We start from the raw sequence: 26,680 nt of genomic DNA on the forward strand, positions 1-26,680 counted from the left end.
GGGCAGAACTGTAAAAGCACGTGTGAGCAAGGAGGCCTACAAACCTGACTCAGTTACACCAGCTCTGTCAGGAGGAATGGGCCAAAATTCACCCAACTTATTGTGGGAAGCTTGTTGAAGGCTACCCAAAACATTTGACCCAAGTTAAACAATTTAAAGGCAATGCTACCCAAATACTAATTGAGTGTATGTAAACTTCTGAACCACTGGGAATGTGTTGAAAGAAATAAAAGCTGAAATAAATAATTCTCTCTAATATTATTCTGACATTTCACATTCTGAAAATAAAGTGGTGATCCTAACTGACGTAAGACAGGGAATTTTTACTAGGATTAAATGTCAGGAATTGTGAAAAACTGAGTTTAAATGTATTTGGCTAAGGTGAATGTAAACTTCCGACTTCAATTGTATGTGACTCTTTTCAGGAAACTAGGCGTATGTTGCTACTTCACAGGAGAGACCTTTGAACTGAAACTTGTTTTTTATGCGTTGTGGAACGTGAACTTTCATGTGCCTTAATAACAAACTTGTATGCCATCTGTAAATACAAACAACATTGTTAAATTATGAGCCTAGTTGGTTTAGCCACGGAAAAAGCGAGAAACCTTCCCGCTAGTCATGATTGGTTAAGATAATGTGTGGGCTGGACATGCCGGGAGATGAGTTCAGATTGGTCTGAACTTCTGTCTATAACATGAGCTAATCAGTATGTGTCGGTAATAATTTCTAATGCAGCTTTTTTGAAAGATATCACGTAGTAGAACTGCATAAGTATTGCTCTCCACTTTCTGGAAGACCGAGTTTTGAAATCAGTAGAGTTAGAGTATGATAGCTAAGGAGATGGAGAAAATTCTGGTGTTTGATTGCGAATATGCAGACGGAGTCGAAAAGAGAACACAGAAGGCTCCGGATTACATCTTCAAACTAAGGGCAACCATGGCATCCGTGACAGAGAGGGAGAAGCGTCCATCCGTGTATACGGGTAAGAGAGTCTAACTAGCTACATTTTCAGATATTACACGTTTCTCATTTTGTCAGAAAGTAGTTTACCTTTCAAGTTAAAGTGTACTGTTAGCTAGCATGCTAACGTTAGCTGGCTGGCTAGCTAACGTTACATGAATGATCTGTGTAGTAATATTATTTGTCTCTCAGAGCCATTTGCATTGCTAGTTATAGCCTAATGTTAGCTAGCTAACATTGACCCTGGTTGGTTAGCTTCCTGCAGATTCATGCAGGCTAGTAACGTTATGAGTTTATGGTTCATTGTTTAGCTAGCTAGCAACATGTAAACAAAAGTCTCCACTATGCAAGTAACTATTTCAATAGAATGTTTATGATGTCACTGCGACAACTGTCTATAGACGTAGCTGGTAAATTCGCTCTGGCTATCTGCTCCGATTTCAGAGCACTCTCGTCTGAGGGTGCCAGAGCACAGAATAACTGACGAATTTACGAATGCTCAACACCCGTTGAATATGGCCGGTGTCAGTAAACTTTGGCCAAAAAATTTGTAATTATATTGTTGCCAGCAGCACAGTTGCAGTCACCAATGCTCTGGATAACATAAAAACAGCCTTACCAGCTCTGCTGGGACTAGTAAAATGGTCAGTTCTCTAATTTGTGTCTGGAAGTAACTAGCAAGCTAGTCAACGTTAGCTAGTCAGCTTGGGTGCTTGACTGCTGTTAGGTCAGAACGCTCGGATCAAACCTACTTTTCGGGCCAGAGCGTCCAGTGAGTGCTCCGAGAGCGAAACGCTCTGAATTTACGAACGGCCAATCTGACAACGCTCTTAGTTTACTAATGCCCAGAGCGCACTTTGGCACTCCAGATTAAATTTACGAACACACCCGTAGTATAAACCAGGCTTTAGTCTTAAAATCTTTGGATGTTTAGTACATAGCCTCACATATGAATCCTTAAAGAGGATAACGTATGAAAGCATTGTACTGCACTTTGCTTAATGCCCCTCAATCCACACAGAATCCTTTCCTAACACCAGCAAGGCAGAGTTGTCTGCATACAGCAGGAGTTTACATTTCACCGCTGCTGGAATTTCATTTACATGTAACAGGAACAGTAGAGGTCCTAGTATGAGCCCAGAGGGACACCACATGATATCCCCTTAGTCTCAGATAGAATCCAATCAATGTCACAGACAGAGAGCTTCAGGTCAGCTACCCAAATATCTTCCTGTTGGAGGTTGTGCTGACCTGCTCTCCTAAAGGATGTTCTGTGCCCCAAGCTGGAGCGCTGGCGTCTGGCCGGGGGAGGCCTGTTCCTGGTCAGGTGGACATCTAGGAAGTTCTCCCTCTCCACCAGGTCTAGGCCCGCCAGCAGACTGCAACACAATAACATAACAGTAACTAATCTTCCAACTCAACCAAGCCAACACAATCTTTGTTTCTGTGAATAATCTATTGATCTCAATCTCTTGAACTGATTTACGTCTTTAATTTTTCTTGAAACAATTATATTGAATTTATGGCTGATTAATCGACACAGCTCTACTACCCTTAATAACTCATAGCTGATTAATCAACACAGCTACTACTACCCTTAATAACTCATAGCTGATTAATCAACACAGCTACTACTACCCTTAATAACTCATAGCTGATTAATCAACACAGCTACTACTACCCATAATAACTCATAGCTGATTAATCAACACAGCTACTACTACCCTTAATAACTCATAGCTGATTAATCAACACAGCTACTACTACCCTTAATAACTCATAGCTGATTAATCAACACAGCTACTACTACCCTTAATAACTCATAGCTGATTAATCAACACAGCTACTACTACCCTTAATAACTCATAGCTGATTAATCAACACAGCTACTACTACCCTTAATAACTCATAGCTGATTAATCAACACAGCTACTACTACCCTTAATAACTCATAGCTGATTAATCAACACAGCTACTACTACCCTTAATAACTCATAGCTGATTAATCAACACAGCTACTACTACCCTTAATAACTCAATTGATAAAAAAAAAAGAAAACAAAAAGGTTGTTTCTGTGTCTGACCTTTCGTTGGGTTCGCTGGTGGGGGCCTCGGGGCACTGTACAGTCTCCGGTCCGTCAGGGGAGGGGGTTTCAGTGGTGGAGGCTCCTGCTGGCTGGCTCTCCATCTGCAGCTCCTCAGTCAGGGGGTGCTCCAACATCCAGCTAGCCAGCACCTCGATGGTCCGCGAGTCTACCTCACCAGCCACACCTGGGGTCAAAGGTCAAGGAGAGGTAAGAGATCAAGTCCAAGTGAGGGGACGCAGGCCCTTTTTTTAAAAGGGGGGATATTGCATAAAGGCAATGACAATAGAAGTCAAAGTCAATCATTTGAAAGGGACACATTATACAGAGTGTTAGATTGGAAAGTTTGTGATATAAGTACATTCAATCCAAACTAATGTCGGGAAGAAGGACGACAGCACTAGCGAAGGAGTAAAGAAGTCAAACAAAAAGTGTGAGAAACGGAGAGTGAGGGTCCTATTGAATCTAATTCAACGGCTAGGTTTATTGGATAAGTATAAAATAGAATTTGTATTGAAAACATGCACGTGCGGATTCATGTGCTTAACCAAACAGTGGTGTTTACAATTAACCTGAACTGTATATGAATCAATATCAATATCTAAAATGCTTTCCCATTATACAGTAAAAGTAGATAAAGTAGTCCAGAAACCTGGTTAACAGGGCTTAATTGAGAGGAGCCAGACAGATTTGAGTGGGGTACAGTATGCCAAGGAGAGGGAAGAGAAAATTACCAGTTGTATAACCATGAGCCAATCATTTCACATATTTGCTGGCTGGTTTGAAAAAGTTAAATTCATGAATCACGATATATAATTTTTTGATTATAATCTAATGAAAAAAATGCCTAACAACATCTACGTCTATTGTAAATCAGGAGTTGGAACCAGTTCAGGGAACAAAATCAAAAACCAGAAAATAACAACATTTTTAGAGGAACGGAATCAGAACTGGGAATGAAAGTTATCTATACTGTTCTGGAACAGAACCGTTTTTTTTTTAAAGCATGGGAACCGGTTAATAACGTTATTTTATGTTTTAGGATTTCTTTTCCAGTCCACAAAAAAAAGCAACAAAGTGCCTATGCAAAGCCTTCACTCTGTCACTCAGAAACTTCTTCCAGTGTCTGCCTGCCAGCTGAAAATCTTTGCCAGTGTGTGTGTGCGTGTGTAGGTTACCTGCCCCTCAAAAATTAGAGAGATTTTTTAGTAGAGAAGAACGGAATTAACTTTCTCAATGCTAATTAATGATACTATAGTTATCACGTTTCACATTGGATTTATTAACTACAAAAAGGTAAGAAGTGTTTTAATTCTGGTGCCGCTCTGCACACACAAGCTTGTTAGCTAGCTACAGAAACTCTTGTCCAACATTAAGCCAACTCTCGGGAGTTGAAAGACATTTTAAAGTTCCTCCATAGAAGTCGCTCCTCCATAGGTGTAATTCTGCGGGCCTAATTCATATAATGCATGTCATAACAAGATGCCCAGCGCTTCAAGCGAAGCCTTCTCCTCCAACCTCTCTCCCCACCAGAAAAAAGTTCAGTCGCATCTCGTGCCCTACACTTGTCTGTCCATCACGCATGTAAACAACTATAGCTTGCCCGCCCCATAGCAAGCTGCTCTATCCGCACTGATTGGTGAAGTAATTTAACGTCAAGCTAAATGTAAAAAAAAAAACATAGATTTCTGAGGTTTAAAACCCCCCGATATAAACTAACTTTCTTTGGGTTGAACCGGTTCAGAATGTTATTTTCCTTGTCAGAACAGTGGAATGGAATTAATAAAATAATGGTTATTTTCAGAACGAAACGATTGGAAAATAATTTTGGTTCCAACCCCTGATTGTAAAAATACTAGTGTCTATACTACGACACGTTTCGATAGACCGCATGCAAAGAGGAAAGACATAGGAGTAGGCCTAAAAGAAAGAAACCCAGACCCCTCTGGAAAAGCAGGAAGTAGTCTACAACACAGAAAGCGGATGGAGCACAGTTACACACCACACTAAACACACAGAGCGCAGCGACAGCAATACCTGCTGCCTCCATGGCCTTGTAGATATGTCTCATAGAGAAGCCCATTTCTAGTAAGCGGACTGGGACAAACATTTGAGGCCGTTCTAGAAATTGAGGAGAAAAAAAGGTAAAAGAAAAACAAGCCAACAAATCTGTCATCGACAGTAAAATGTTTGACATGTCATCATACAATGAAGGCAACGACAACTTCCTATCGGGCTGAAATGCAAAAGTATTTCAGTGGTAATATATTGTAAATAAGTTATTTCTGTTTTTTATTTTGAATACATTTGCAAAGATGTATAAAAACCTGGTTTTGCTTTGTCATTATGGGGTATTGTGTGTAGATTTATGAGGGGAAAAAAATATTTAATCAATTTTAGAATAAGGCTGTAAAGTAACAAAATGTGGAAAAAGGGAAGGGGTCTGAATACTTTCCGAATGCATTGTAAGTACTATTGCAGTAACAGCACTCAAAGTCCTTACAAACAAAAAAAGTTAACTTATTTTACCACAGGAAGTCCCTATATTGATTTGCAGATCAGTGTGAACTCATTGAGCAGGCGGCACCTTTCTCAAAACAATTGTCACCATCCTAAAAAATATTTGGTTTTATACAGAAAGAACTGGATGAATTCTCTATGTAGAGGGCTTCCTGCTGTTCTATTTAGGACTGTTCATTTTCAACACAAATTCATGGTTCCATTCAAGCAATGTGAGTAGATGACAAACTGATTTCATGCATACAATCAATCAACTCTTCATATACAAATACACAAACTCTGGTTGTCAAAGCACCCATAACACAAATAACCAGCTGGACAATGAACATTAGCTGGACATGTCATTCAACATGCCATGACATGCAACAGGCAGACATAAAGTTCCCCGTGAGCAAGTATCTATCCTGTCCTGTTATTGACAGAGCGGAGTTGATCTATAGCCTGCTCTCAGATCTGTCTGCGCTGTATAGCCAACTGCTAACATATCTGGGAACAGGCTAGTTGGTCCGTGTTGCTGTGTGACTGGTTCTCTTATTGAATGAGATGGGCAGCACACCATAAAAGGCTGTTTACACATGCAGATCAATTCTGATCTTTTGCCACTAATTGGTCTTTTAACCAATCAGATCAGATCTTTTGCCAATAATTGGGCAAAATATCAGAATTGGGCTGCCTGTCTAAACGCAGCCAAATTGCCTTCAATCTTCCATGTATTTCTCTACAAGCGTTTTTCTTACCACGGCTCCTGGCCTGAGTATTAGCGCAGGGCTCCATGAAGCTGGTCTGCTGCTCTGTGAAGCCCTCACAGGAAGACGAGGTGGCCAGGCCGAAGCCTGGGCCAGGACCGTGCAACATGGGGGGGTTATTAACCAGGCCAGCCAGGGTAGGGAACCGTGCTAACACCATCCGCCTAGAGGAAGCCAAGCCAACAACACAGTGGTAGTGGGCTGCATTTAGCACAAAGACAGCTGAGATACAGAGGCACCGCTGGTTGTGTGTTAGGACTAGAAGTTCCTGGACAGAGGGAAGGGAGCCCACAGAATGGAGTACAGTGACAATAGAGGCTTCCAATTCTCTTCATAGCCTCATCATCAGAGGTAGAAAACGTTTGTTACATTTAACATGTAGGGCCGATTGCTCCATTGAAAATGTCCAGGAAACCGCCTCATAGAGTTGAACTGTGCTGTAAGTCTGCTTGTCTTTGGGAAGCCAGCAGTTAGATCAGAACCAGGCGGAGTTGCAGCAGAGCTGAAGCCTTGGGAGGGTTAGACAGAGCACAGTCTCATTTCACACACTCACCACCACTCTGAGTCTTCTGTGTCTCAGACGAGCTGCCTACTGATATGGATCTGGAGCAAGAACATCAATAAACCAGGCTGTCAACGGAAAGTGTGTGCCTGCGTGCGTTCGTGTGCGTTCGTGTGTGTGTGTGCGTGTACCCTGAAAAGGACTGAGAACTACTGTGATTCAGACATTAACCTTCATTAATGACTAAACGTATCATAACATAGAAATAAAATGACATAGAAATAGAATCTATGTATGGATCTGTACTCACTGCAGGAGGTTGATGGGGAGGAAGGGGTTAAAGTTCTCCAGGCCATCAGCCTGCAGCGCAGAGAGCAGAGAAGCAGCCAGGTCATTGGTGGAGGACGAGGCAGAGGCTCCGTTTGATTGACCGAAGATGGCGGTGCCCTCTGACCCCGTGCTGTAGAGAGACACAGAGCTGGAAGACTTTGACAACGGCTGGGACGAGGAGTGGTGACCAGGCTCTACAGGGAGAAATTAGAGAAAATTATTTTAAATTATTATTCAGCGGCAGAAACAAGCTGAATTGCAAGAACTTGAATTTTGAACAAGTCTAAAAAACAAGAATTTCGTACCACTCGTTAAGCTTAACCTTTCACACAATAACCCAGAGAGAAATATGAAGCCATATTCGACTGGCCAAAACAGAGGACTATTTTGAACATTACATTTTCTATAACTCAATAATAACAGTACTAGTACCCTTACGGTCTTTGGCTCCTTTGTCCTCCTGCAGTCTGTTGAGAGTTCCTTTGAAGATTAGGACCTGAGCTCTCTCCAGGTCTGACAGGGCAACAGTCTGTTTGATAGGGCAGGGTCGTACAGCCCACTTCACCATGCTCCGCACCATAAACTGTAGTACAGACCTAGGAACACCACCATGGAAATACTGGAATTCAACGACACAGTTATGCTAGATAGTTTTTTAAATGTTTTTAAATAATTGCTTGTTTTTAACTGTATATGTAAATGTCATTTTATTTGGGTATTTGAAAAGCACCATATGAATCATATATATATATATATATATATATATATATATATATACACGTATTATATTATGAATTTGTTTTTGAAAAATAAATTCAAAATCAATCTACCTCATTTCAGCAGCGTTGCTGTCGTCCCCAGCCGGGGCAGGGCTCAAACCAGAGTCCCCTGGCTTAGCCTGGTCAGGGCTGCTACTGGTCAGGAGGGCAGCAGTAGAGGGGTCTTGATGCTTTGGCACCAGCAGCAGGTCAGTAAACTTCCCACAGCTGAGGATGACAGCCAGGGACTTTAAGGCTCCCAGCAGGAGGTAGGAAACCCTTACAGCCCGGAGCTCCAGGGAGAAGACATCTGTCTGGGGCTTGGTCTGATGGGGGGAGGGGGTTGGTAGGGTTGGGGTTGGAGTTGGGGGGCAGGAGGACGAAGTACTACCCTCCTCTGGCTCGTCACAGGACTCTGAGAGAGCTCTAGTTGGGGACGGGTGACTGTTCCTCTCCCTCTCTCCTTCCCTCTCCTCTGTTAGCCCTGTGCCTCGTTCAATGTCATCATCGTCCATCATGACGCGGGTGATGTCTTCATCTAGCCTGCGTTCCAGCACGCTCCGAGGGATGCTCCATCCCTCCTCTTCCTGCTCGGAGGAACAGCTCTTCCTGGTTCTCCCTGCGCCTCCTCCTCGTCCCCGGGACTCCTCCTGCTCCTCCAGGAGGCCAGTCAGGAAGATCAGGTCTAAGAGGACAGAGGGTTTGAGGCCTCGGAATCTGCTGACGTCACACTGGGGCACGTCACAGGGCTCCAAGGAGGAGAGCGGGGTGTCGCTGGGTGACCAAGAATTCAGGAAGCTTTGGTTAGTGGTGAGAGAACCAGGACATGAAACAGATGGAGAGGGGGGGAGGGAATGAAGGAGGGAGGACAAAAAAAGAAGAGAAACAAAAAGAAAGAAAAAGGAAAGGTAAGAAGGGTGAATTAGGTAACCGAGGGAAAGACACATGATTAAAACAGAACAGAAATAAACAGAAAAGAAAGAAAGAAAGAAAGAAAGACATGCACAACAGAACATGATGGAACTGGAGACAGAACAGGATGGAACTGTAGAGAGACAGAACAGGATGGAACTGTAGAGAGACACAACAGGATGGAACTGTAGAGAGACACAACAGGATGGAACTGTAGAGAGACACAACAGGATGGAACTGTAGAGAGACAGAACAGGATGGAACTGTAGAGAGACAGAACAGGATGGAACTGTAGAGAGACACAACAGGATGGAACTGTAGAGAGACAGAACAGGATGGAACTGTAGAGAGACAGAACAGGATGGAACTGTAGAGAGACACAACAGGATGGAACTGTAGAGAGACAGAACAGGATGGAACTGTAGAGAGACACAACAGGATGGAACTGTAGAGAGACAGAACAGGATGGAACTGGAGACAGACAGAACAGGATGGAACTGTAGAGAGACAGAACAGGATGGAACTGTAGAGAGACAGAACAGGATGGAACTGTAGAGAGACAGAACAGGATGGAACTGTAGAGAGACAGAACAGGATGGAACTGTAGAGAGACAGAACAGGATGGAACTGTAGAGAGACAGAACAGGATGGAACTGTAGAGAGACAGAACAGGATGGAACTGTAGAGAGACAGAACAGGATGGAACTGTAGAGAGACAGAACAGGATGGAACTGGAGACAGACAGAACAGGATGGAACTGTAGAGAGACACAACAGGATGGAACTGTAGAGAGACAGAACAGGATGGAACTGTAGAGAGACAGAACAGGATGGAACTGTAGAGAGACAGAACAGGATGGAACTGTAGAGAGACAGAACAGGATGGAACTGTAGAGAGACAGAACAGGATGGAACTGTAGAGAGACAGAACAGGATGGAACTGTAGAGAGACAGAACAGGATGGAACTGTAGAGAGACAGAACAGGATGGAACTGTAGAGAGACACAACAGGATGGAACTGTAGAGAGACAGAACAGGATGGAACTGTAGAGAGACAGAACAGGATGGAACTGTAGAGAGACAGAACAGGATGGAACTGTAGAGAGACAACAACAGGATGGAACTGTAGAGAGACAGAACAGGATGGAACTGTAGAGAGACAGAACAGGATGGAACTGTAGAGAGACAGAACAGGATGGAACTGTAGAGAGACAGAACAGGATGGAACTGTAGAGAGACACAACAGGATGGAACTGTAGAGAGACACAACAGGATGGAACTGTAGAGAGACAGAACAGGATGGAACTGTAGAGAGACAGAACAGGATGGAACTGTAGAGAGACACAACAGGATGGAACTGTAGAGAGACAGAACAGGATGGAACTGTAGAGAGACAGAACAGGATGGAACTGTAGAGAGACAGAACAGGATGGAACTGTAGAGAGACAGAACAGGATGGAACTGTAGAGAGACAGAACAGGATGGAACTGTAGAGAGACAGAACAGGATGGAACTGTAGAGAGACAGAACAGGATGGAACTGTAGAGAGACAGAACAGGATGGAACTGTAGAGAGACAGAACAGGATGGAACTGTAGAGAGACAGAACAGGATGGAACTGTAGAGAGACAGAACAGGATGGAACTGTAGAGAGACAGAACAGGATGGAACTGTAGAGAGACAGAACAGGATGGAACTGTAGAGAGACAGAACAGGATGGAACTGTAGAGAGACAGAACAGGATGGAACTGTAGAGAGACAGAACAGGATGGAACTGTAGAGAGACAGAACAGGATGGAACTGTAGAGAGACAGAACAGGATGGAACTGTAGAGAGACAGAACAGGATGGAACTGTAGAGAGACAGAACAGGATGGAACTGTAGAGAGACAGAACAGGATGGAACTGTAGAGAGACACAACAGGATGGAACTGTAGAGAGACAGCAACAGGATGGAACTGTAGAGAGACAGAACAGGATGGAACTGTAGAGAGACACAACAGGATGGAACTGTAGAGAGACAAAACAGGATGGAACTGTAGAGAGACAGAACAGGATGGAACTGTAGAGAGACAGAACAGGATGGAACTGTAGAGAGACAGAACAGGATGGAACTGTAGAGAGACAGAACAGGATGGAACTGTAGAGAGACAGAACAGGATGGAACTGTAGAGAGACAGAACAGGATGGAACTGTAGAGAGACAGAACAGGATGGAACTGTAGAGAGACAGAACAGGATGGAACTGTAGAGAGACAGAACAGGATGGAACTGTAGAGAGACAGAACAGGATGGAACTGTAGAGAGACAGAACAGGATGGAACTGTAGAGAGACAGAACAGGATGGAACTGTAGAGAGACAGAACAGGATGGAACTGTAGAGAGACAGAACAGGATGGAACTGTAGAGAGACACAACAGGATGGAACTGTAGAGAGACAGAACAGGATGGAACTGTAGAGAGACACAACAGGATGGAACTGTAGAGAGACACAACAGGATGGAACTGTAGAGAGACAGAATAGGATGGAACTGTAGAGAGACAGAACAGGATGGAACTGTAGAGAGACAGAACAGGATGGAACTGTAGAGAGACAGAACAGGATGGAACTGTAGAGAGACACAACAGGATGGAACTGTAGAGAGACAGAACAGGATGGAACTGTAGAGAGACAGAACAGGATGGAACTGTAGAGAGACAGAACAGGATGGAACTGTAGAGAGACAGAACAGGATGGAACTGTAGAGAGACAGAACAGGATGGAACTGTAGAGAGACACAACAGGATGGAACTGTAGAGAGACAGAACAGGATGGAACTGTAGAGAGACAAAACAGGATGGAACTGTAGAGAGACAGAACAGGATGGAACTGTAGAGAGACAAAACAGGATGGAACTGTAGAGAGACAGAACAGGATGGAACTGTAGAGAGACACAACAGGATGGAACTGTAGAGAGACAGAACAGGATGGAACTGTAGAGAGACAGAACAGGATGGAACTGTAGAGAGACAGAACAGGATGGAACTGTAGAGAGACAGAACAGGATGGAACTGTAGAGAGACACAACAGGATGGAACTGTAGAGAGACAGAACAGGATGGAACTGTAGAGAGACACAACAGGATGGAACTGTAGAGAGACAGAACAGGATGGAACTGTAGAGAGACACAACAGGATGGAACTGTAGAGAGACAGAACAGGATGGAACTGTAGAGAGACAGAACAGGATGGAACTGTAGAGAGACACAACAGGATGGAACTGTAGAGAGACAGAACAGGATGGAACTGTAGAGAGACACAACAGGATGGAACTGTAGAGAGACACAACAGGATGGAACTGTAGAGAGACAGAACAGGATGGAACTGTAGAGAGACACAACAGGATGGAACTGTAGAGAGACAGAACAGGATGGGAACTGTAGAGAGACACAACAGGATGGAACTGTAGAGAGACAGAACAGGATGGAACTGTAGAGAGACACAACAGGATGGAACTGTAGAGAGACAGAACAGGATGGAACTGTAGAGAGACACAACAGGATGGAACTGTAGAGAGACACAACAGGATGGAACTGTAGAGAGACAGAACAGGATGGAACTGTAGAGAGACACAACAGGATGGAACTGTAGAGAGACAGAACAGGATGGAACTGTAGAGAGACAGAACAGGATGGAACTGTAGAGAGACAGAACAGGATGGAACTGGAGACAGACAGAACAGGATGGAACTGGAGACAAACAGACAGACAGACAGACAGACAGACAGACAGACAGACAGACAGACAGACAGACAGACAGACAGAGCGAGAGATGAATTAATGATACAGATATTGTAAGATATCTATTGTTGCTTTGCTTTCACAAAAGTCTGGAAATAAACAGCACTGTGCATGAAAACAATTCTCTACAGTTGAGTGTGTGTGTGTGTGTGTGTGTGTGTGTGTGTATAATCTCTACTGTAATACCTGACAGAGAGGTCAGCCTCCTCCCATTGAAGCTTGGCTAGGGGGCTTCCTTCCTTCAGTACCCCCAGCAGGGTGGCCCTTCTCCCACTGGGTTTGTGCAGGCAGAGCCCCCCTGCCCGGAGCCCACTGTCCACTCCTCCGATCAGGGCCAGCACCGGCCACACCTCAGAGCACAAAGCACCCAGCTGGGTCTCAGAGAGGCCTGAGGGTCCCGTCACCAAGTCCCCTGGGTCTACAGTCTCCTCTCCAACACAACTCCCGACCTGCTCCTTGTTCTTCTCCCTTTCATCAATTCCTTTAGGTCTCGGGCCTGCTGGATTTAACAGAAAATCAGATAAAGAAACTCATTGTTGAATAGTGACAGTTACTTTTCATCTTTTTAAGGCTACATTTACATTTTAGTCAGATATAGACTGAAGCAGAACATACAGACTTAAATCTGTGTATTCAACTAAAATAGGTACCACAACCACATCACGATCATAGCATAGTAAAAATGTCTTCAAATCCCACTAGCCTTGCAGACAATGCTGCATAGCTACAGTTAGTTTGAGCCCTTTCTCTATTCTGGGAACGTATTCAGGTGTGTAAATGTGTGACTTGTTTTGGTAATCAGTGGCTGTATTGGAGAGGGAGGGGTTTCATCTCTTTTCTGAGTATATATAACTTCTCAGCCGCCATCCAGCGTACTTCATTCTATATATATATATATTCTATATCTAGAGGACTCCTGATATCTCCAGGAGTGATTATTTGTTGTGGTCTAGTACTGTCTTTTTCCTAGCTAGGACCAACTACTTTAAGTGCTGCCTGTCTTCCCAGTAGTCTACTTTGGTGTATGAACTGATGACTGCTCATCATTTGCAGATAGTTGTTGACACATCAACCAGGATCAAGGGGCAGGGCAATGTGTGACTTGTTTTGGTAACCATTGGCTGTATTGGAGGGGGGAGTGGTTTCACCTCTCCTAGGCAATCAGCAATTAGTACAGGGAGGTGTGCTCTCCTCGTCTGCTAGGCAATTGGCAATTAGTGTTAGTTCTTCATTCTCCACTGGTTTCGCAGTGGCAGCTGTAAGTTCTTCCCGAGTTGTTTGTGGAAGGCTCCACACCACTCTCTCAGTATATTACGTAGTTATTTATAGATTCTCATTGTGCTCTTTTGTAGCTCTGTGTGTTTTCTATACCTGTTCGCACCTCTCCCTGTAGGCTTTACAGACGCTCCTCACCTCTCGGCTGCTACCCTTGTAATTTAGTGTACCCCGCGCGCACATACCATGGAATTCTCAGGTCTCTGGCAGCGCTTGGAACTGCTGATCTGCGATCAAGAACGCAGAGTTCATCTCAGCCTATGCTGCCCTTCAGTCTCTTTACTTGTCCCTGACAGGGATCACCTCAGAACACTGCTACTCCAGCTGCTCTTTCTTCATCTGATTGTTTTCTCCCATAGTCCGAGAGCATCTGGTCGTCGCAGTGGTGGCACAGGTCTACTCATTTCTCCTCAGTGGAGATTTCTTTCTCCCTCACCTGTCCATTTCCTCATTTGAATTCCACATTGTCACGTGTCCACTCACGCTTAACATTGTCATCTATCAACCATCAGGTACCCTGGGAGAGTTCCTTAATGAGATTGACACCTTGATAAGCTAATTTCCTGACGCTGGCTCACCGCTCTTCGTACTTGGCGACTTCAACCTCCCGACATCTGCCTTCGATTAATTTATTTCCACTCCTTGCCTCTTTTGACCTCACCCTTTCCCAATCCCCTCCAACTCAAAAAGCAGGCAATGAGCTTGACATAATCTTTACTAGAGGCTGCTCGCCTACTAATCTCACTGCAACCTCTCTCCAGGTCTCTGTTCTCCTATTAATCTCACTGCAACCCCTCTCCAGGTCTCTGTTCTCCTACTAATCTCACTGCAACCCCTCTCCAGGTCTCTGTTCTCCTACTAATCTCACTGCAACCCCTCTCCAGGTCTCTGTTCTCCTACTAATCTCACTGCAACCCCTCTCCAGGTCTCTGTTCTCCTACTAATCTCACTGCAACCCCTCTCCTGGTCTCAGATCACTACTTTGGTTTCCTTTTCTGTCTCCCTTTCCTCCAACCCTGACCACTCAGCCGCTACCCAGATGGTCATGCGCGGACGCAATCTTCTCTATCTTTCCCCTTCTATCATCTCTCCCTTCTGTCTCCTGATTCTGCCTCTTTGACACTATTCTCCTCATCCCATGATTTGCACTGTCCCCTTTCCTCCAGGTTGGCTCGGGCCTCCCCTCCTGCTCCATGGCTGAGTGACTGATTGCGAGCTTACTGCACAGGGCTGCGGGTAGCTGAGCAAAAATGGAGGGAAGTAAAAATGGAGGAAAACTAAACTTCCAGAGGACCTATTATCCTTTCAGTCCCTTCTCTCTACCTTCTCTTCCTCTGTATCCACTGCTAAAGCCACTTTCTATCACTACATTTCAAGCTTCTGCCTCTAACCATAGGAAACTCTTTTCTACTTTCTCCTCCCACCTTAATCTTCCACCCCCTCCCGACATCCGCTACTCATTCACTCAGCCTACTGAGTCCACTGGTCTCAACTCACACAGAACTACCCTAAGCCTTGACCTCTTTCTCCCCCTCTCTCTTGACTAGTGAGGTCTGGCCTCCAGACAACCTGCCATCCTCCCTTCTCCAGACTATCTCTGGAGACCTTCTCCCATTCCTGAATTCCCTCAACTCCTCCCTGACCACTGGCTGAGTCCCCTCTGACTTCATAATGGCCCGAGTTGCTTCCCTTCTCAAGAAACCAACACTCTAATCATCTGACGTCAACAATTATAGACATGTATCCTTTTCTTTCCAAAACACTTGAGTGTGCTGTCTCTGATCAACTTTCTCATCTCAGAATGATCTTCTTGACCCTAACCAGTAAGGCTTCAAGACGCGTCACTCAACAAAGAATGCTCTTCTCTGTGTCACGGAGGCTCTCCGCACTGCCAAATCTGACTCTCTCTCCTCTGTTCTCATCCTCCTAGATCTATATGTTGCCTTCAACACCGTGAACCATCAGACCCTCCTCTCCACCCTCTCAGGGCTGGGCATCTCAGGCTCTATCAGATCCTCCTCTCCACCCTCTCAGGGCTGGGCGTCTCAGGCTCTGCACACTCCTGTATTGCATCCAACCTAGCAGGTCTCATGGAGAGGATCTGTGTCTGCACCACGTACTCTCACTACTGGTGTCCCCCAGGGCTCGGTTCTAGTCCCTCTTCACTTCTCTCTATACCCCAAGTCAGTCGGCTCCGTCATATCCTCACATGGTCTCTCCTATCATTGCTATGCGGGTGACACTTAAATATTTTTCTCCTGCCGACACCCAGCTTGGATGTCGGCCCACCACATCAAGCTCAACAAGACGGAACTGCTCTTCCTCGGGGGGGGGGGGGGGGGGGAATGCCTGCTCGCTCAAATACCTCTCCATCACAGTTGACAACTCCAGTGTCACCCTCCCAGAGTGCAAAGAACATTGGCGTAACACTGGACAACAACACCCTGTTATTCTCTGCAAACATCAAAGCAGTGACTCGCTCCTGCAGGTTCATGCTCTACAATATCCGTAGAGTATGACCCTACCTCACACAGGAAGTGGCACAGGTCCTAATCCAGGCACTTGTCTTCTCCCGTCTGGACTGCTGGGCTTCCCGCTTGTGCCATCAAACCCTGAAACTGATCCAGAACGCTGCAGCGCTCTTGGTTTTCAACCTTCCCAAGTTCTGTCACCTCGCTCCTGCGCACACTCCACAAAACCAAGACTGTGGTGCTTACCGACAGAACAACGAGAGAAACTGCCCCCCCCCCATCCACCCACCTTCAGACTCAGCTCAAACCCTACACCCCAACCTGAGCATTCCGTTCTGCCACCTCGCTCCTGCGCACTCTCCACAAAACCAAGACTGTGGTGCTTACCGACAGAACGAGAGGAACTGCGCCCCCGTCCCCGTCCCCCCACCTTCAGACTCAGCTCAAACCCTACACCCCAACCTGAGCATTCCGTTCTGCCACCTCAGGTCTCTTGGCACTCAGCCCAGTCCAAGCTCTTCTGTCCTGGCACCCCAATGTTGGAACCAGCTCCCCCTGAAGCTAGGACAGCAAAGTCCCTGTCCATCTCCCCGAAAACATCTGAAACCCTACCTCTTCAAACAGTATCTTAAATAATCCTCCTCATCGCAACCCCCTCCCTCAAATAAAAAAATAACAACCAGCACTTGATTGATACGTTATCGAGGAAAAATGTACTTTCTATGCCGGTGATATGTAGTTGTCCTACCTCGCTATTTTAAGATGAATGCACTAAGTCACTCTGGATAAGAGCGTCTGCTAAATGACTAAAAAGCTAAGTGTGTGCGCCCAGTGGCTGACCATGTTTGATGGTCCCCAGGCCTCCCTCCTTCATGAGCGGTCCTATGAGCTCCAGCCGGCTCTGCATGTGCTGGTTGATGTGTTGTGTCCAGTAGCCGTCACACTGGTGCAGCCTGCGGAGGAGCTGAACCGTGGCCTCCAGCAGTACTGTGGTGCGGGGGGAACACAGTGGTTCACCAGGCAGCAGGTCACTGGGCATGCCTCTCATCTGGAGGTCACACAGCGCCACCTAGGGGTAGAGCACGGTAGTGGTGAGTCCTGCTTTTAGTCCATTGAAAGCAGACTGATAGTATTATGCTTGTAACTTAGTATCTTCAAAATGTTACATAGACATCTACCTTGTATTAAAAGAGCCAATTAAAGACACACACACACACACACACACAGACCTTCTCTCCAGGGTTGCTGCTGTAGAATAACACACAAGGGTACAACTCCGTGGCCTCCACACCTTCAAAAGCCAGCTTAGGCTCCTGTCAACAAGACACAATATTAGGCATGTCCTAATGATATTCCGACGAATATCCTATGCCTGCCAGCAACAAATGTCATGGAAATGGACAATAAAAGTATTATATTGTATCGTAATAATTGCCTTTTAAACTGAATTTAATTGGGTTGAATTCCCTTCCTCCCCAGGATGTAAAGTATACAGACCTTGTTGTTCTTGGCAAAAGAGATGGTCCTAGCCTCCATGTCCAGGATGCAGGTGATGGTGTCTCCCTGAGTGAAGGATGGCAGGGCCCGGCCCAGCTCCCCTCCGTGGTACAGACTACCGCTGTAGGCCCGGTACAGCCACATGTCTGTGGTGGTGCGGTGGTTGTAGTCCCGGATGGGCCAGCGAGACACTCCGATACAGGTGCCCTCGTTCCCTTTGTTCTCCTTGGTGATGTTGAACTGGAGGAGGGTGATGAAGAAGTGGAATTAGGAGGATACAATGTTGCCCGATTTCATGATTTAGGCAACTTAACATATGTTTTAATCATTGTGTATGTCTGACATCATCATTGACATTGTAGTCGAACTGTACAGAATCACTTATCTACAAATCACCTTGCATCCTAAATACTCAGTATGATCAAGATTACCTAGACTAACCTGTGCCCCCGCATATTGACTCAGTACCAGTAACCGGTGTATATAGCCTCGCTATTGTTATTTTACTGCTGCTCTTTAATTATTTGTTACTTAACCAACAACGCTTTAAGAAGTTAAGAAAAAAAGTGTTAAGAACTTGTAAGTAAGCATTTCACTGTAAGGTCTACACCTGTTATATTCTGCGCATCTGACAAATCAAATTTGATTTGATTAGCGATTCTGTGCCTCACCTTGAATCCTAAAATACTACTACTCCGTACGATCAAGATTAGAGATTCTGTGCCTCACCTTGCTCAAATGGATCCTCTCAAACACTGATTATCTAGTACAGTCTACCGTCGATAAAATGCAGCCTGAGGTGATGGAGTGGCAAGGCGGTAGCGACGAGGCCATACCCCTCCCCTCCTGATCCATCTTATATTATCCTGTACATTTTACTCATTAAATAAAGTACTTTAATACCTTCCATATGAAGCAGCCGGAGTTGATGGCTGTGGTGGCGAGGCCGTACCCCTTCCCTCCTGATCCATGAGACAGGACGTTGCCGCTCTCCAACGAGCAGCAGATCAGCTTGTAGGGGTCAAAGGAGAAGTCTCCAATAGGAATAGACTCATCATCACTCCCTGGGTCCTGGAACACAGCATGAACATGTATACCATTTAGCATACGCTTTTATCATAAGTGACTTAAGAGTATAGTAAGTTCATGACCCACGACCTTTTAAGCTACCAACTGGGATACACAGGACCACATTACTCAAACTCAACACCACACCAAGTTCATAAAATGTCCATTATATTGTTACTGTGAATACCCTGTTGGAGCACTCTGCTGTTTTCTCTTGGTTCTTCTTCACAGCTAAAGACTCCTCCCACATACACACTGAGAGAAGTCCAAACAGCTGATCAACAATCTGAAGGGGAGGGAGGGGAAAAGTGGAAGACGAGAAAAAAAAGTTAGTTCCATTCTTTATAACTGGCAGGTACAGACAGACAACAGAATACTCTGTGGTCTCAGACAGACAGACAACAGAGACAGTAGAATACTCTGTGGTCTCAGACAGACAACAGAGACAGTAGAATACTCTGTGGTCTCAGACAGAGACAGTAGAATACTCTGTGGTCTCAGACAGACAACAGACAGTAGAATACTCTGTGGTCTCAGACAGACAACAGAGACAGTAGAATACTCTGTGGTCTCAGACAGACAACAGAGACAGTAGAATACTCTGTGGTCTCAGACAGACAACAGAGACAGTAGAATACTCTGTGGTCTCAGACAAACAGAGACAGTAGAATACTCTGTGGTCTCAGACAGAGACAGTAGAATACTCTGTGGTCTCAGACAAACAGAGACAGTAGAATACTCTGTGGTTTCAGACACAGACAACAGAGACAGTAGAATACTCTGTGGTCTCAGACAGACAGAGACAGTAGAATACTCTGTGGTCTCACCTGTTCAATCTGTGCTGCATCAGAACAGGCCGGTAACAGACCTTCCAGAATGTGGAAGGCTAGCAGTTTGGTTCTCAAGTTCCGGAATCGTGGAGAACCTAATGGAAACGTCACATCTTCATTTCAAGCAGCTGATCAAGTTATATTTGATTAAACATTTTAAAAGGTGATACAAGTGCAGAGACATGACACATCCCCGCAATTTTCCGCAGTGTAAAGAGAAACAAAACGGAGTTGTTGACTGCGTTCAGCCCTTACCCGAAGAGCACTTATGTGAGATGATGGTCATGAGAGGATCGATCCACTTGATGAAGGCAGAAACTCTCTTGGTCACCCTTAGCGACAGGATACGCCTCAGGAATACCAAGAAGTCAGCGAGCTGAGACTCAATGACTCTACTGCTCCGCACCACCTCCATCCCTACAGAGAAATGTAAACTGTGAAGGTTCATCCCACCTGACATTATGTCCACTCCAGCTAACATCTCATACGGGGCCACAACAATGGCGTTAAGGAACAGTGAATACTTTATTTTACACTCAGAACACACACACATTAAAGTCATAACCGAGCTGTTAGGTTCTCTCCCTTACTGCCCCTCTCCACTAATGAGACTGCCTGCCCCTCTCCACTAATGAGACTGCCTGCCCCTCTCCACTAATGAGACTGCCTGCCCCTCTCCACTAATGAGACTGCCTGCCCCTCTCCACTAATGAGACTGCCTGCCCATCTCCACTAATGAGACTGCCTGCCCCTCTCCACTAATGAGACTGCCTGCCCCTCTCCACTAATGAGACTGCCTGCCCCTCTCCACTAATGAGACTGCCTGCCCCTCTCCACTAATGAGACTGCCTGCCCCTCCCCACTAATGAGACTGCCTGCCCATCTCCACTAATGAGACTGCCTGCCCCTCTCCACTAATGAGACTGCCTGCCCCTCCCCACTAATGAGACTGCCTGCCCATCTCCACTAATGAGACTGCCTGCCCCTCCCCACTAATGAGACTGCCTGCCCCTCCCCACTAATGAGACTGCCTGCCCCTCCCCACTAATGAGACTGCCTGCCCATCTCCACTAATGAGACTGCCTGCCCCTCCCCACTAATGAGACTGCCTGCCCATCTCCACTAATGAGACTGCCTGCCCCTCCCCACTAATGAGACTGCCTGCCCCTCCCCACTAATGAGACTGCCTGCCCATCTCCACTAATGAGACTGCCTGCCCCTCTCCACTAATGAGACTGCCTGCCCCTCCCCACTAATGAGACTGCCTGCCCATCTCCACTAATGAGACTGCCTGCCCCTCCCCACTAATGAGACTGCCTGCCCATCTCCACTAATGAGACTGCCTGCCCCTCCCCACTAATGAGACTGCCTGCCCCTCCCCACTAATGAGTCTGTCTGCCCCGCCCCTCCCCGCTAATGAGACTGTCTGCCCCTCCCCGCTAATGAGACTGTCTGCCCCTCCCCGCTAATGAGACTGTCTGCCCCTCCCGCTAATGAGACAGTCTGCCCCTCCCCGCTAATGAGACTGTCTGCCCCTCCCCGCTAATGAGTCCGTCTGCCCCGCCCCTCCCCACTAATGAGTCCGTCTGCCCCGCCCCTCCCCGCTAATGAGTCCGTCTGCCCCGCCCCTCCCCGCTAATGAGTCCGTCTGCCCGCCCCTCCCCGCTAATGAGTCCGTCTGCCCGCCCCTCCCCGCTAATGAGTCTGTCTGCCCCGCCCCTCCCCACTAATGAGTCCGTCTGCCCCGCCCCTCCCCACTAATGAGTCCGTCTGCCCCGCCCCGCTAATGAGTCCGCCTGCCCGCCCCTCCCCACTAATGAATCTGTCTGCCCCTCCCTGTTAATGAGTCTGTCTGCCCCGCCCCGCTAACGAGTACGCCTGCCCCTCCCCACTAATGAATCTGTCTGCCCCTCCCCACTAATGAATCTGTCTGCCCCTCCCCACTAATGAATCTGCCCGCTCCTCCCCACTAATGAACTAGACAAGGTTACTAACATGTGTGAACTGGATGAAATTGATCAAACAGCAGAGAGAGGGTTCAGTATGTCTGTTTCTCTCTCCCTCTTTCTGTGTTCATGGATTTGTTGCAATCAGGGTTGGGGTCACTTCCATTTCAATTCAGTCAATTTAGGAAAACAATTCAGGAAGTGAACAGAAAGTAAACTGAAAACATTATACAAGGGGGCTTACCCTGTCCTGTTGGTCTCATGACAGGAACACTTATTCATTAGTCATTATTGTACTTATCAATGTTTTGGATGAGAACTCTGTTTCTGTTCCTCTCTCTCCCGTCTGTAGCTTCCGGGTCTGCTGGAATAAGGAACCGAACTACAGCAATCAGGCTGGCTTTGTAGAGCCTGTCCCGAATTGCACGATCATGTGAATGTGTGTATTGGAAGACACCATGTCAGTATCGATGGGGTCATGTAAATGTATTATATTGTGCTATATAGTGTTATGATAAACCGATTGCAAAGGTTAAATTAAGATAATTCATGATATGTTTAGCTGACTGATAAATGTAGGCTTTGATGTTTGTAATGGCTTAATTCATTCATGAGTTTGGTATGATCTGGTGGGAGGGGTTTCCCCTACAAAAGGAGCCTCTCAGATCAAGAGGGTACCTTTTTCATTGAGCTGTTGACGGGGCAGCACTGTTTAGCTGTCCCCATAATGTATACTTTAGTGGCAGTACTGTTTAGCTGTTCCCATAATGTATACTTTAGTGGCAGTACTGTTTAGCTGTCCCCATAATGTAGACTTTAGTGGCAGTACTGTTTAGCTGTCCCCATAATGTAGACTTTAGTGGCAGTACTGTTTAGCTGTCCCCATAATGTATACTTTAGTGCCAGTATTGTTTAGCTGTCCCCTTAATGTATACTTTAGTGCCAGTATTGTTTAGCTGTCCCCATAATGTATACTTTAGTGCCAGTATTGTTTAGCTGTCCCCTTAATGTATACTTTAGTGCCAGTATTGTTTAGCTGTCCCCTTAATGTATACTTTAGTGCCAGTATTGTTTAGCTGTCCCCTTAATGTATACTTTAGTGCCAGTATTGTTTAGCTGTCCCCATAATGTATACTTTAGTGGCAGTACAATTCTTCTTTCAGAATCACTATGTAAATAAACCCTTGCACAGAAGTGCTTTTGCGGCTCTGCCATCGTTATATTAGTAGAGTTCAAGGTTAATATAGGCTTAAGTTTCGGTTCATGTTTTTCAGTTTAGCCTTCTGGACTACTCTACGCGACAAATAGGTAATCTCCCCCCTATGATGTCCATGGAATTTAAAGGCCTAAGTAAAAGTAAGTATTTTCCCCTCTAACGTTGCCTCACCCTCTATCCGAATCCTCTTGGTGGAGGTGTCCTGGTCTGCTTCCTCTGCTGCCGTGTTCTCCAGCGCCTCCTGCTGGTGGACCATGTGTAACAGACTCTGGAGCTGCTCACGCATCACATCCAGCAGGGCCTGAGACACGTCCAGAGGCAGGGAGTCCTCACACAAACTGGGGAAAGAACACACACACACAGAGAGGTGGACTTCAGTTAGGCAGCAGGTAGTCTAGAGGTTAGAGAAGCCAGGTCTGCAACTAGAAGGTCGCTGGTTAAATAAATACATCTGGTGGGATTCTAAGTGTCCTAGATGCCATATCCTGCTGTTGTGCACTAAGCAAGGCAGCTATATAACGATCAGCGATGGCCAGCAGGCCAGCTCGACAGCTCTACTCGGCAGCATTCTCAATTGGCGTCCTAGTTCCTTTCCTCATCCCTGTCGAGTCTACTCACCTAGCAGCGATGGCCAGTATCTGCAGTAGGCGGGCACAGGCCAGTTTTACGGCTCCATTCAGCAGCATGCTTCCTGACACAGAGGCTGCTAGCCAGCGCTGGTTCATCAGAACACACGTGTTGTCTGTCAGCAACGACAGGATCTCCAGGATGCCAGACTTACAGACCACCACCAGATCTACTGGCTGGTAGTGGAAATTCAAGGCAAACACTGTGGCCAACAGCAGGGGCTGGTAGGAGCCTGAGAGAGAGAGGGAGGGAATACAAAAAGGGTTCAAGTCTGGGGACTCTCACTGCTAGCCTGATCTCAGACCTGTTTATGCTGTGGAGACAACTCCTATGATCGAGATGGTAAGACAGCGCAAACATATCTGGGATCAGGCAAGGGGAAATCACTGTCAGGGATGGAGATATGAATGTATGGAAGCAGACCCTGGAGTCATGCTACTGTAGCCAGATCTGTTTGTGCCGTCTTGCCAATGGCCAAAAGAGTTGGCTGTACGGAAACAAACAGATCTTGAACCAGTCTAAAGTAAATGTGTTATATAGTATTTGGACCCCAACCTGTCTGTTCCCTCTCCAGGAGGACCTTCTGTCTCAGGACTCGTACCACCTGCTGGTAGAGGGTGTGGGCAGCAGACTGCAGCTCTCTCTGGGTAAACATAGACGCTGACTGGGTCCCAGACTGGGGACAGAAAGACATCGGTATAACATTAAAATACTACACAATCAACTTGAAATGACTATTGCCACCTGGCAGAGCTAGACCTCAGCAGTTGAGTAGTTAGCACGTGCCAGTGAGTCATCTTATCCTTGTCAGCACACAGTAAAGACTTTTCTAAAGATTTTTCTACATGTGATGGGTCCCCTACCCCTTCCTTAACGCATTGTTCATACCACCAGCATCAACTTTATTTTTTTTATTTAACCTTTATTTAACTTGGCAAGTCAGTTAAGAACAAATTCTTATTTTCAATGACAGCCTACCGGGAACAGCCTTGTTCAGGGGCAGAACAACAGATTTTTACCTTGTCAGCTCAGGGATTCGATCCAGCAACTTTTCGGTTACTGGCCCAACTCTCTAACCACTAGGCTACCTGCCGCCCCAACTTGTTCGTGTTTGCTCAAGTAATTACTATTTACTACTATGGTGGGTGTCCCTGTGCAGTGATGATATATGTTTTCATACCCTACAATACTCATCTCATATGTTCAGTGAGGGAAAAAAGTATTTGATCCCCTGCCGATTTTGTACGTTTGACCACTGACAAAGAAATGATCAGTCTATAATTTTAATGGGAGGTTTATTTGAACAGTGAGAGACAGAATAACAAAAAAAAAATCTGAAAAACGCAGAAAAATGTTATAAATTGATTTGCATTTTAATGAGGGAAATAAGAATTTGACCCCTCTGCAAAACATGACTTAGTACTCGGTGGCAAAACCCTTGTTGGCAATCAGAGGTCAGACGTTTCTTGTAGTTGGCCACCAGCTTTGCACACATCTCAGGAGGGATTTTGTCCCACTCCTCTTTGCAGATCTTCTCCAAGTCATTAAGGTTTCGAGGCTGAAGTTTGGCAACTCGAACCTTCAGCTCCCTCCACAGATTTCTATGGGATTAAGGTCTGGAGACTGGCTAGGCCACTCCAGGACCTTAATGTGCTTCTTCTTGAGCCACTCCTTTGTTGCCTTGGCCGTGTGTTTTGGGTCATTGTCATGCTGGAATACCCATCCACGACCCATTTTCAATGCCCTGGCTGAGGGAAGGAGGTTCTCACCCAAGATTTGACGGTACATGGCCCCGTCCATCGTCCCTTTGATGCGGTGAAGTTGTCCTGTCCCCTTAGCAGAAAAACACCCCCAAAGCATAATGTTTCCACCTCCATGTTTGACGGTGGAGATGATGTTCTTGGGGTCATAGGCATCATTCCTCCTCCTCCAAACACGGCGAGTTGAGTTGATGCCAAAGAGCTCCATTTTGGTCTCATCTGACCACAACACTTTCACCCAGTTGTCCTCTGAGTCATTCAGATGTTCATTGGCAAACTTCAGACGGGCATGTATATGTGCTTTCTTGAGCAGGGGGACCTTGCGGGCGCTGCAGGATTTCAGTCCTTCACAGCGTAGTGTGTTACCAATTATTTTCTTGGTGACTATGGTCCCAGCTGCCTTGAGATCATTGACAAGATCCTCCCGTGTAGTTCTGGGCTGATTCCTCACCATTCTCATGATCATGGCAACTCCACGAGGTGAGATCTTGCATGGAGCCCCAGGCCGAGGGAGATTGACAGTTCTTTTGTGTTTCTTCCACTTGTGAATAATCGCACCAACTGTTGTCACCTTCTCACCAAGCTGCTTGGCGATGGTCTTGTAGCCCATTCCAGCCTTGTGTAGGTCTACAATCTTGTCCCTGACATCCTTGGAGCGCTCTTTGGTCTTGGCCATGGTGGAGAGTTTGGAATCTGATTGATTGATTGCTTCTGTGGACAGGTGTCTTTTATACAGGTAACAAACTGAGATTAGGAGCACTCCCTTTAAGAGTGTGCTCCTAATCTCAGCTCGTTACCTGTATAAAAGACACCTGGGAGCCAGAAATCTTTCTGATTGAGAGGGGGTCAAATACTTATTTCCCTCATTAAAATGCAAATCAATTTATAACATTTTTGACATGCGTTTTTCTGGATTTTTTTGTTGTTATTCTGTCTCTCACTGTTCAAATAAACCTACCATTAAAATTATAGACTGATCATTTCTTTGTCAGTGGGCAAACGTACAAAATCAGCAGGGGATCAAATACTTTTTTCCCTCACTGTATATACTGTACTCCATACCATCTATCACATCTTGCCTATGCCGTTCAGCCATCACTCATTTATATATTTTTACGTACATATTCGTATTCATTCCTTTCCACTTGTGTGTACAAGGTAGTTGTTGTGGAATTGGTAGATTACTTGTTAGATATTACTGCATGGTCGGAACTAGAAGCACAAGCATTTCGCTACACTTGCATTAACACCTGCTAACCATGTGTATGTGACAAATACATTTGATTTGATGATATGTAACTGAATTTACAGTGCAGTGGTTCATCTGGTCTACCTTACAGTGTAGTGGTTCATCTGGTCTAAATTACAGTGTAGTGGTTCATCTGGTCTAATTTACAGTGTAG

General features: G+C 45.8%; 1 pseudogene; it reads right to left on the reverse strand.

Moving 5' to 3' along the window:
• Nucleotides 1-26,680, reverse strand: part of LOC115148355 (probable E3 ubiquitin-protein ligase HERC1) — a 90,595-nt pseudogene that overhangs the window by 26,687 nt on the left and 37,228 nt on the right.

Source organism: Salmo trutta, chromosome 15 (genome assembly GCF_901001165.1).
Source record: "Salmo trutta chromosome 15, fSalTru1.1, whole genome shotgun sequence".
In the NCBI taxonomy this organism is placed as follows: domain Eukaryota; kingdom Metazoa; phylum Chordata; class Actinopteri; order Salmoniformes; family Salmonidae; genus Salmo; species Salmo trutta.